This window comes from Pristiophorus japonicus, chromosome 11 (genome assembly GCF_044704955.1).
Source record: "Pristiophorus japonicus isolate sPriJap1 chromosome 11, sPriJap1.hap1, whole genome shotgun sequence".
In the NCBI taxonomy this organism is placed as follows: Eukaryota; Metazoa; Chordata; class Chondrichthyes; family Pristiophoridae; genus Pristiophorus; species Pristiophorus japonicus.
Window position 1 is genome coordinate 15063532 of NC_091987.1, and position 11261 is coordinate 15074792.

The following is an 11261-nucleotide window of genomic DNA, read 5'->3' on the forward strand; positions in this document are numbered from 1 at the left end:
CAAATTCCCTGGACCTGCCGGCTTACAGCCTAGGGTTCGAAATGAAATAGTAAATAATAATAACTTATTTATATGCCACCTTTAACTTGTTAAAATGTCCCAAGGCCCTTCACGACAGTGTTACAAGACAAAACAGATAAATTTGACACTGATCCACAAAAGATTAAATTAAGGCAGATGACCAAAAGTTCATATAAAGAGGTAGGTTTTAAGGAATGTCTAAAAGGAGGAAAGAGAGGTTAGGAGGTTTAGTGAGAGGATTCCAGAGGTTAGGGCCCAAACAGCTAAAGACTAGGCCAATGATGGTTGAGCAGTTATGAGGGATGTTCAAGAGGCCAGAATTTGAGGAGCGCAGACATCTTGTGGGGTTGTGAGGTTGAAAAAGATTAAAAAGAAATGAGGGGAAAGGCCATGGAGTGATTTGTAAACAAGAATGCGAATTTTAAAATTGAGCATTTTTTAACCGGGAGCCAATGTAGGTCAGAAAGCAGAGGGGTGATGGTGACATGGTGCGAGTTTTGGATGACCTCAAGTTTATGTAGTGTAGAATGTTGGAGGCCAGCCAGGAGTGAGTTGAAGTAATCATGTCTAAAAGGTAACAAAGGCATGAATGAGGGTTCCAGCAGCAGAAGAGCTGAGGCAGGGGTGGAGGCAGGCAAAGATAAGGAGTTGGAAAAAGGTGGTTTTAGTTCTGCCACGGATATGTGGCTGGAAACTCACTTCAGGGTCAAGTATGATACCCTAGCTTGCGAACACTCTTGTTCACCCTCAGATTGATGCTGGGGAGTGGGATGGAGTCAGTGGTTAGGGAATGCAGTTTGTGGTGGGGACCAAAGATAATGGCTTCGATCATAGATGCATTGGTTGTGATCTTCCAAAATTCCCTGGATTCTAGAACGGTCCTAGTGGATTGGAAGATTGCAAATGTAACACCACTCTTCAAGAAAGAAGGGAGAGAAAACAGGGAACTACAGGCCAGTTATCCAGACATCAGTGGTCAAGAAAATGCTGGAATCCATTGTTCAGGAAGTGATATCAGGGCACTTAGAAAATTATAATATGATTAGCTAGAGTGAACATGTTTTTATGAAAGGGAAATTGTGTTTGACAAATGTATTAGTTTTTTGAGGATGTAACTCGCAGGGTAGATAAAGGGGAACCAGTGGATGTAGTACATATGGATTTCCAAAAGGCATTCGATAATGTGCCAAATAAAAAGATATTACTCAAGGTAAGGGCTCATGGTGTTGGGGATAATAGAGTGGCATGATTAGAGGATTGGTTAATGGACAGAAAACAAAAAGTAGGGATTAATTATCTTTTTCAGGTTGGCAGGCTGTAACTAGTGGGGCCTCGGCTATTTACCATCTATACTCATGATCATACATGACGGGGCCGAGTGTATTGTATTCAAGTTTGCTGGCGATTCAAAGCTAGGTGGACAGTAAGCTGTGAGGAGATCACAAAGAGTCTGCAAATAGATATAGATAGACTAAGTGAGTGGGCAGTAAGGTGGCAGACGGATTATAATGTGATGTTATTCTCTTTGGAAGATAGAATAGAAAAATATATATATATTTTTTTAAAATGGTGAGAAATTTTTAAATGTTGGTGTCCAGAGAGATTTGGTTGACCTCTTGCAAGAAGCACAGAAAGCTAGCATGCAGGCATAGCAAGCAATAGGAAGGCAAATGGCATGTTGGCCTTTATTGCAAGGGTGTTGGAGTACAAGAGTAAGGAAGTCTTGCTACAATTGTACAGGGATTTGGTGAGACCACACATGGAGTACTGTGCAATTTTGGTCTCCTTATCCAAGGAAGGATATACTTGCCTTGGAGGCGGTGGCATGAAACATAGAAAATAGGTGCAGGAGTAGGCCATTCGGCCCTTCGAGCCTGCACCACCATTCAATATGATCATTCACCTCAGCACCCCTTTCCCGCTTTCTCTCCATACCCCTTGATCCCTTTATCCAAGGGCTATATCTAACTCCCTCTTGAATACATCCAATGAATTGGCATCAACGACTCTCTGCGGTAGGGAATTTCATAGGTGAACAACTCTCTGAGTGAAGAAGTTCCTCCTCAGCTCAGTCCTAAATGGCCTATCCCGTATTCTAAGACTGTGTCCCCTGGTTCTGGACTTCCCCAACATCGGGAACATTCTTCCCGCATCTAACCTGTCCCGTCCCGTCAGAATCTTGTACGTTTCTATGAGATCCTCTCTCATCCTTTATAAACTCCATTGTCTAAAGGCCCAGTTGATCCAGTCTCTCCTCATATGTCAGTCCAGCCATCCCTGGAATCAGTCTGGTGAGCCTTCACTGCACTCCCTCAATAGCAAGAACATCCTTTCTCAGATTAGGAGACCAAAACTGAATATAATTTTCCAGGTGAGGCCTCACCAATGCCCTGTACAATTGCAATAAGACCTCCCTGCTCCTATACTCAAATCCCCTAGCTATGAAGGCCAACATGCCATTTGTCTTCTTCACCGCCTGCTGCACCTGCATGCCAACTTTCAATGACTGATGAACCATGACAACCAGGTCTCGTTGCACCTTCCCTTTTCCTAATCTGCCAACATTCAGATAATACTCTGCCCTCGTGTTTCTGCCACCAAAGTGGATAACCTCACATTTATCCACATTATACTGCATCTGCCATGCATTTGCCCACTCACCCAACCTGTCCAAATCATCCTGCAGCCTCTTAGCATCCTCCGCACAGCTCACACCACCACGCAGTTTAGTGTCATCTGCAAACTTGGAGATATTCTACTCAATTCCTTCATCCAAATCATTAATGGATAATGTAAAGAGCTGGGGTCCCAGGACTGAGCCCTGTGGCACTCCACTAGTCATTGCCTCCCATTCCGAAAAGGACCCATTTTTCCCCACTCTCTGCTTCCTGTCTGCCAACCAATTCTCTATCCACACCAGTACATTACCCCCAATACCATGTGCTTTGATTTTGCACACCAATCTCTTATGTGGGACCTTGTCAAATGCCTTTTGAAAGTCCAAATACACCACATCCACTCGTTCCCCCTTGTCCACTCTACTCGTTACATCCTCAAAAAATTCTAGAAGATTTATCAAGCATGATTTCCCTTTCACAAATCCATGCTGATTTGGACCGATCCTATCACTGCTCTCCAAATGCGCTGCTATTTCATCCTTAATAATTGACTCCAACAATTTCCCCACTACTGATGTCAGACTAACCGGTCTATAATTACCCGTTTACTCTCTCCCTCCTTTGATTCCTGTGATGAGAGGGCTGTCCTACGATGCAAGATTGTGTAGAATGGGCCTATACTCTCTGCAGTTTAGAAAAGTGAGAAGTGATCTCATTGAAACATACAGGAATCTGAATGGGATTGACAGGGTTCATGCTGAGCGGTTATTTCCATTGTGTCTAGAGCTAGACCCATAAACCCAAGATAAGGGGTCAGCCATTTGAGACAGAGAGGAGGAGGAATTTCTTCACTCAGGAATGTGAAACTTTGGAATTCTCTGTTCCAGAGAGCTGAGGATGCTAATTATCTGAGTATATTCAAAGCTGAGATAGACACATTTTAGGGGGGAGAAATTCGGTTGCGACTCATTTGGGGTGGTAACCCAGGCGCAGCGGTAATTTTAGCGCCGTGAAAATGTTTGTGGCCTTCACACAGAGATTCATCAAAATCGGCTGAGGAGCTGACAGGAGCGATAAATCAGACGTTGCACACCAGAGATGAGGGTCGATAACGAAAGATTGGTGGACCCATTGCACATTCACAGAACTCCGAGTCAGGCTTCGGGAACAGCCAAATGCAACCATTAAAGTTTTCAAAATCACTTGTCAACCTGTACTATTATCTGCTGCTGCAAAGTCGGAGGTTCACGCACCGTGCTGTGTAAACATTGTACTGACTGTAACCTCCGAGGGAAGTGCTTCCTCATCCCTTTAAGTAGCCACCAGTTAACAACTCTGCATACCTGTACCGATTGTTTTTCCAGACTTTGTTCCTGGTGGCCGTTGAATGAAGTGGCCGCACCTAATTTTCTGACCGGGGCACGTGTGGGCATTGCACCAGGAATACGTCATGATCGGCGTAATCATCAGCAGACAGGCGCTACGGGTTTGCGCCCCCGAAATGCGCGAATGAATTTTCAGTTGGGGCGCTAACCTCTTACGCTCCCATTAACCGCTAGACAACCGAAAATCATGCCCTAGGACTCGAGGGGAATTAATGGAGATCGGGCGGGAAAGTGGAGTTAAGGTCGATGATCAGTCATGATCTCACTGTATGGTGCAGCAGGCTCAAGGCACCATATGGCCTACTCCTGCACCTCGTTCCCATGTCCTTAATTTAATTAGGAAAGGGACTAGTGCCAGAGGACTGGTGGAAAGGTAATTTTTTTTAAAAATTCATTCATGGGATGTGGGCACCACTGGCATGACCAGCATTTATTGCCCATCCCTAATTGCCCTTGAGAAAATGGTGGTGAGCCGCCTTGAACTGCTACAGTCCATGTGGTGAAGGTACCCCCAAGTGATGTTAGGGAGGGAGTACAATGATTTTGATCCAGTGACGATGATGCCGATATATTTCCAAGTCAGGATGGTGTGTGACTTGGAGGGGTATGTGGTGGTGAAGGTGTTCCTATGTGCCAGCTGCCCTTATCCTTCTTTGTGGTAGAGGTCACAGGTTTGGGATGAGCTACTGAAGAAGCCTTGGCGAGTTGCTACAGTGCGACTGCAGACATGGTACGCAGATAATAGTGGGAGTGAATAATTAAGGTGATGGATGGCTGCCGATCAAATGGGCTGCTTTGTCCTAGATGGTGTTGAGCTTTTGGAGTGTTGTTGGAGCTGCACGCACCCAAGCAAGTGGAGTGTATTCCATCACACTCCTGATTTGTGCCTTGTAGATGGTGGAAAAGCTTTGGGGAGTGAAGAGGTGAGACACATGCTGCAGAATACCCAGTCGCTCACCTGTTCTTGTTGCCACAGTATTTATGTGGCTAGTCCAGTTAAGTTTATGCTCAATAGTGACACCCAGAATGTTGATGGTGGGGAATTCTTGATGCCACACTCGGTCAAATGCTGTCTTGATGTCAAGGGCAGTCACTCTCACCTCACCTCTGGAATTCAGCTCTTTTGTCCAAGTTTGAACAAAGGCTGTAACTAGGTCTGGAGCCGAGTGGTCCTGGCGGAGACCAAACTGGCCATTGGTGAGCAAGTTATTCATGAGTAAGTACCGCTTGATAGCACTGTTGATGACACCTTCCATCACTTCGCTCTGATAACAGAGCATACCCTCCTTTTTCTCATCTACATGTTGCTCCTTGGCGACATTATTTGGAAACAGTGTCAGTTTCCACATGTACGTTGATGACATCCAGCTCTACTTCACTGCCACTTCTCCCAATCCCGACAGAGTCTCTAAAATTGTCAAACTGCTTGCCCAACATCCAGTTCTGGATGAGCAGAAACATTCTGAAATAGAATATTGGGAAGACCGAAGCCATTCTTTTCAGTCCCCGCCACAAACTATGTTTTCTAGACACCGTCTCCAGCACTTTCCCCAACTTCTGTCTGAGGCTGAGCCAGACTGTTTGCAACTTTGGTGTCATATTTGACCCTGCAGCGAGCTTTCGACCACACATTCGCAGCATAACTAAGACCGCCTATTTCGACCTCCGTAACATCAACGTCTCCGCCCTTGGCACAGCTCATCCGCTGTTGAAACTCTCATCCATGCCTTTAGAAACATAGAAAATAGGTGCAAGAGTAGGCCATTCAGCCCTTTGAGCCTGCACCGCCATTCAATGAGTTCATGGCTGAACATGCAACTTCAGTACCCCACTCCTGCTTTCTCGCCATACCCCTTGATCCCCCGAGTAGTAAGGACTACATCTAACTCCTTTTTGAATATATTTAATGAATTGGCCTCAACAACTTTCTGTGGTAGAGATAAGAAGTTTCTCCTTATCTCGGTCCTAAATGGCTTACCCCTTATCCTTAGACTGTGACCCCTGGTTCTGGACTTCCCCAACATTGGGAACATTCTTCCTGCATCTAACCTGTCTAAACCCGTCAGAATTTTAAACATTTCTACGAGATCCCCTCTCATCTTCTGAACTCCAGTGAATACAAGCCCAGTTGAACCAGTCTTTCTTGATATGTCAGTCCCGCCATCCCGGGAATCAGTCTGGTGAACCTTCGCTGCACTCCCTCAATAGAAAGAATGTCCTTCCTCAAGTTAGGAGACCAAAACTGTACACAATACTCCAGGTGTGGCCTCACCAAGGTCCTGTACAACTGTAGTAACACCTCCCTGCCCCTGTACTCAAATCCCCTCGCTATGAAGGCCAACATGCCATTTGCTTTCTTAACCGCCTGTTGTACCTGCATGCCAACTTTCAATGACTGCTGTACCATGACACCCAGGTCTCGTTGCGCCTCCCCTTTTCCTAATCTGTCACCATTCAGATAATAGTCTGTCTCTCTGTTTTTACAACCAACGTGGATAACCTCACATTTATCCACATTATACTTTCTACCATGCATTTGCCCACTCACCTAACCTATCCAAGTCACTCTGCAGACTCAAAGCATCCTCCTCGCAGCTCACACTGCCACCCAACTTAGTGTCATCAGCAAATTTGGAGATACTACATTTAATCCCCTCGTCTAAATCATTAATGTACAATGTAAACAGCTGGGGCCCCAGCACAGAACCTTGCGGCACCCCACTAGTCACTACCTGCCATTCTGAAAAGTACCCATTTACTCCTACTCTTTGCTTCCTGTCTGCCAACCAGTTCTCAATCCACGTCAGCACACTACCCCCAATCCCATGTGCTTTAACTTTGCACATTAATCTCTTGTGTGGGACTTCGTCGAAAGCCTGCTGAAAGTCCAAATACAACACATCAACTGGTTCTCCCTTGTCCACTCTACTGGAAACATCCTCAAAATATTCCAGAAGATTTGTCAAGCGTGATTTCCCTTTCACAAATCCATGCTGACTTGGACCTATCATGTCACCTCTTTCCAAATGCACTCCTATGACATCCTTAATAATTGATTCCATCAATTTACCCATTACCGATGTCAGGCTGACCGGTCCATAATTCTGTTTTCTCTCTCCCTCCTTTTTTAAAAAGTGGGGTTACATTGGCTACCCTCCACTCCATAGGAACTGATCCAGAGTCAATGGAATGTTGGAAAATGACTGTCAATGCATCCGCTATTTCCAAGGCTACCTCCTTAAGTACTCTGGGATGCAGTCCATCAGGCCCTGGGGATTTATCGGCCTTCAATCCCATCAATTTCCCCAACACAATTTCCCAACTAATAAGGATTTCCCTCAGTTCCTCCTTCTTACTAGACCCTCTGATGCCATTTATATCTGGAAGGTTGTTTGTGTCCTCCTTAGTGAATACCGAACCAAAGTACTTGTTCAATTGGTCTGCCATTTCTTCGTTTCCAGTTATGATTTCCCCTGATTCTGACTGCAGGGGACCTACATTTGTCTTTACTAACCTTTTTCTCTTTACATATCTATAGAAGCTTTTGCAGTCCGTTTTAATGTTCCCTGCAAGCTTCCTCTCGTACTCAATTTTCCCTGTCCGAATCAAACCCTTTGTCCGAGCTTTAAACTAGCTTGGCAGGGGGATGGGAACCCAGGAGAGGACTCTGAGCTAGTTAGAGTGGGTGAGAGCTCAGATGAACAGAACCCCAAGAAAGAATGCAAAAGGCAGGAGGCAACAGAGCAGAGTAGCACTGGGGTAAGTGTAAATCACAAGGTGATAGGAAGGGACAATATGTATGAATATAAAGGGGCTGCAGGAGGGGTCAAAACTAAAAATCATGGTTTAAAAACTAGTATTAAAACACTCTACCTAAACGCACGCAGCATTCGAAATAAAGTAAATGAGTTGACGGCACAAATCATTACAAATGGGTAAGATTTGGTGGCCATTACAGAAACATGGTTGCAGGGTGGCCAAGACTGGGAATTAAACATTACAGGGATATCTGACAATTCGGAAAGATAGACAAGAAGGGATGGGAGGTGGGGTAGCTCTGTTAATAAAGGATGATATCAGGGCAGTTGTGAGAGACGATATTGGCTCTAATGAACAAAATGTTGAATCATTGTAGGTGAAGATTAGAGATAGTAAGGGGAAAAAGTCACTGGTGGGCGTAGTTTATAGGCCCCCAAATAATAACTTCACGGTAGGGCGGACAATAATCAAGGGGATAATGGAGGCATGTGAAAAAGGAACGGCAGAAATCATTGGGGATTTTAACCTACATATCGATTGGTCAAATCAAATCGCATGGGGTAGCCTTGAGGAGGAATTCATAGAATGCATACGGGATTGTTTCTGAGGTTACAGAACCTACAAGAGAGCAAGCTATCTTAGATCTGGTCCTGTGTAATGAGACACAAATAATAAACGATATCCTAGTAAAAGATCCTCTCGGAATGAGTGATCACAGTATGGTTGAATTTGTAATACAGATTGAGGGTGAGGAAGTAGTGTCTCAAACGAGTGTACTATGTTTAAACAAAGGGGACTACAGTCTGATGAGGGCAGAATTGGCTAAAGTAGACTGGGAACACAGACTAAACGGTGGAACAACTGAGGAACAGTGGAGGACTTTTAAGGAGCACTTTCATAGTGCTCAACAAAAATATATTCCAGTGAAAAAGGAGGGCGGTAAGAGAAGGGATAACCAGCCGTGGATAACCAAGGAAATAAAGGAGAGTATCAAATTAAAAACCAATGCGTATCAGGTGGCCAAGGTTAGTGGGAAACTAGAAGATTGGGAAAATTTTAAACGACAGCAAAGAATGACTAAGAAAGCAATAAAGGAGAAGATAGATTACGAATGTAAACTTGCGCAAAACATAAAAACAGATAGTAAAAGCTTTTACCGATATATAAAACGGAAAAGAGTGACTAAAGTAAATGTTGGTCCCTTTGAAGATGAGAAAGGAGATTTAATAATGCGAAATGTGGAAATGGCTGAGACCTTAAAAACAATTATTTTGTTTCGGTCTTCACAGTGGAAGACACAAAATCCATGCCAAAAATTGCTGGGCACGGGAATGTGGGAAGGGAGGACCTTGAGACAATAACTATCACTCGGGGGTGGGGGGGGGGGGGCGGGGAGGGTAGTATTGGACAGGCTAATGGGACTCAAGGTAGACAAGTCCCATGGTCCTGATGAAATGCATCCCAGGGTATTAAAAGATATGGCGGAAGTTATAGCAGATGCATTCATTATAATCTACCAAAATTCTCTGTACTCTGGGGAGGTGCCATCGGATTGGAAAGCAGCTAATGTAACACCTCTGTTTAAAAAAGGGGGCAGACAAAAGGCAGGTAACTATAGGCCGGTTACTTTAACATCTGTAGTGGGGAAAATGCTTGAAGCTATCATTAAGGAAGAAATAGCGGGGCATCTAGATAGGAATAGTGCAATCAAGCAGATCCAACATGGATTCATGAAGTGGAAATCATGTTTAACTAATTTACTGGAATTCTTTGAGGATATAATGAGCATGGTGGATAGAGGTGTACCGATGGATGTGGTGTATTTAGATTTCCAAGACATTCGAAAAGATGCCACACAAAAGGTTACTGCAGAAGATAAAGGTACGCGGAGTCGGAAGAAATGTATTAGCATGGATCGAGAATTGGCTGGCTAACAGAAAGCAGAGATTCAGGATAAATGGATCCTTTTCGGGTTGGAAATCAGTGGTTAGTGGTGTGCCACAGGGATCGGTGCTGGGACCACAACTGTTTACAATATATATAGATGACCTGGAAGAGGGGACAGAGTGTAGTGTAACAAAATTTGCAGATGACACAAAGATTAGTGGGAAAGCGGGTTGTGTAGAGGACATAGAGAGGCTGCAAATAGATTTAGATCGGTTAAGCGAATGGGCTAAGGTTTGGCAGATGGAATACAATGTCGGAAAATGTGAGGTCATCCACCTTGGGAAAAAAACCAGTAAAAGGGAATATTATTTGAATGGGGAAAAATAACAACATGCTGCATGCAGAGGGACCTGGGGGTCCTTGTGCATGAAACTCTTTTAGGAAAAAATTCTCCATTTTGAAACAACTGCCTCCCCGTCGGGGAATTGAACCCCGGTCTCCTGCGTGACAGGTGGGGATACTCACCACTATACTAACAAGGAACTGACAAGCCTACTGCACATGGTATTCCCAGGCAGTCTCCCATCCAAGTACTAACCAGGCCTGACTCTGCTTAGTTTCCAAGATCAGACGAGATCGGGCATTTTCAGACTAGTGTGGCTGATCCCAAAAAGTTAGTTTGCAGGTGCAGCAGGTAATCAGAAAGGCGAATGGAATGTTGGTCTTCATTGCGAGAGGGATGGAGTACAAAAGCAGGGAGTTCCTGCTGCAACTGTACAGGGTATTGGTGAGGCCGCACCTGGAGTACTGCGTGCAGTTTTGGTCACCTTACTCAAGGAAGGATATACTAGCTTTGGAAGGGGTACAGAGACGATTCACTAGGCTGATTCCGGAGATGAGGGGGTTACCTTATGATGATAGATTGAGTAGACTGGGTCTTTAATCGTTGGAGTTCAGAAGGATGAGGGGTGATCTTATAGAAACATTTAAAATAATGAAGGGGATAGACAGGATAGAAGCAGAGAGGTTGTTTCCACTGGTCGGGGAGACTAGAACTAGGGGGCACAGCCTCAAAATACTGGGGAGCCAATTTAAAACCGAGTTGAGAAGGAATTTCTTCTCCCAGGGGGTTGTGAATCTGTGGCATTCTCTGCCCAAGGAAGCAGTTGAGGCTAGCTCATTGAATATATTCAAATCACAGATAGATAGTGGAGCTGAGTCCATGGTCAGATCAGCCGTGATCTTGTTGGGTGGCGGAGCAGGCTCGAGGGGCTAGATGGCCTACTCCTGTTCCTAATTCTATGTTCTTCTATTCTTATTAATGTTGGGGAGGTCCAGAACCAGGAGTCACAGTCTGGGGATGGGGGGTGGGCCATTTGGGACCGAGATGAGGAGAAGCTTCTTCGCCGAGAAAGTGGTGAACCAGTGGAATTCTCTGCCACAGAAAGTTATTGAGGCCAATTCACTGGATGTGTTCGGGCGGGGGCGGGGTGGGGGGGGGGGAAGTTAGATGTTGTCCTTGCTACTGGGGGGGAATCGGGGTTTATGGCGAGAAAGCAGGAATGGGGTACTGAGGTTGCATGTTCAGGCA

General features: G+C 44.9%; 1 pseudogene; it reads right to left on the reverse strand.

Moving 5' to 3' along the window:
• Positions 1-10219: 10219 nt before the first annotated feature.
• On the reverse strand, positions 10220-10338 carry LOC139276527 (5S ribosomal RNA; annotated as a pseudogene).
• Positions 10339-11261: the final 923 nt, after the last annotated feature.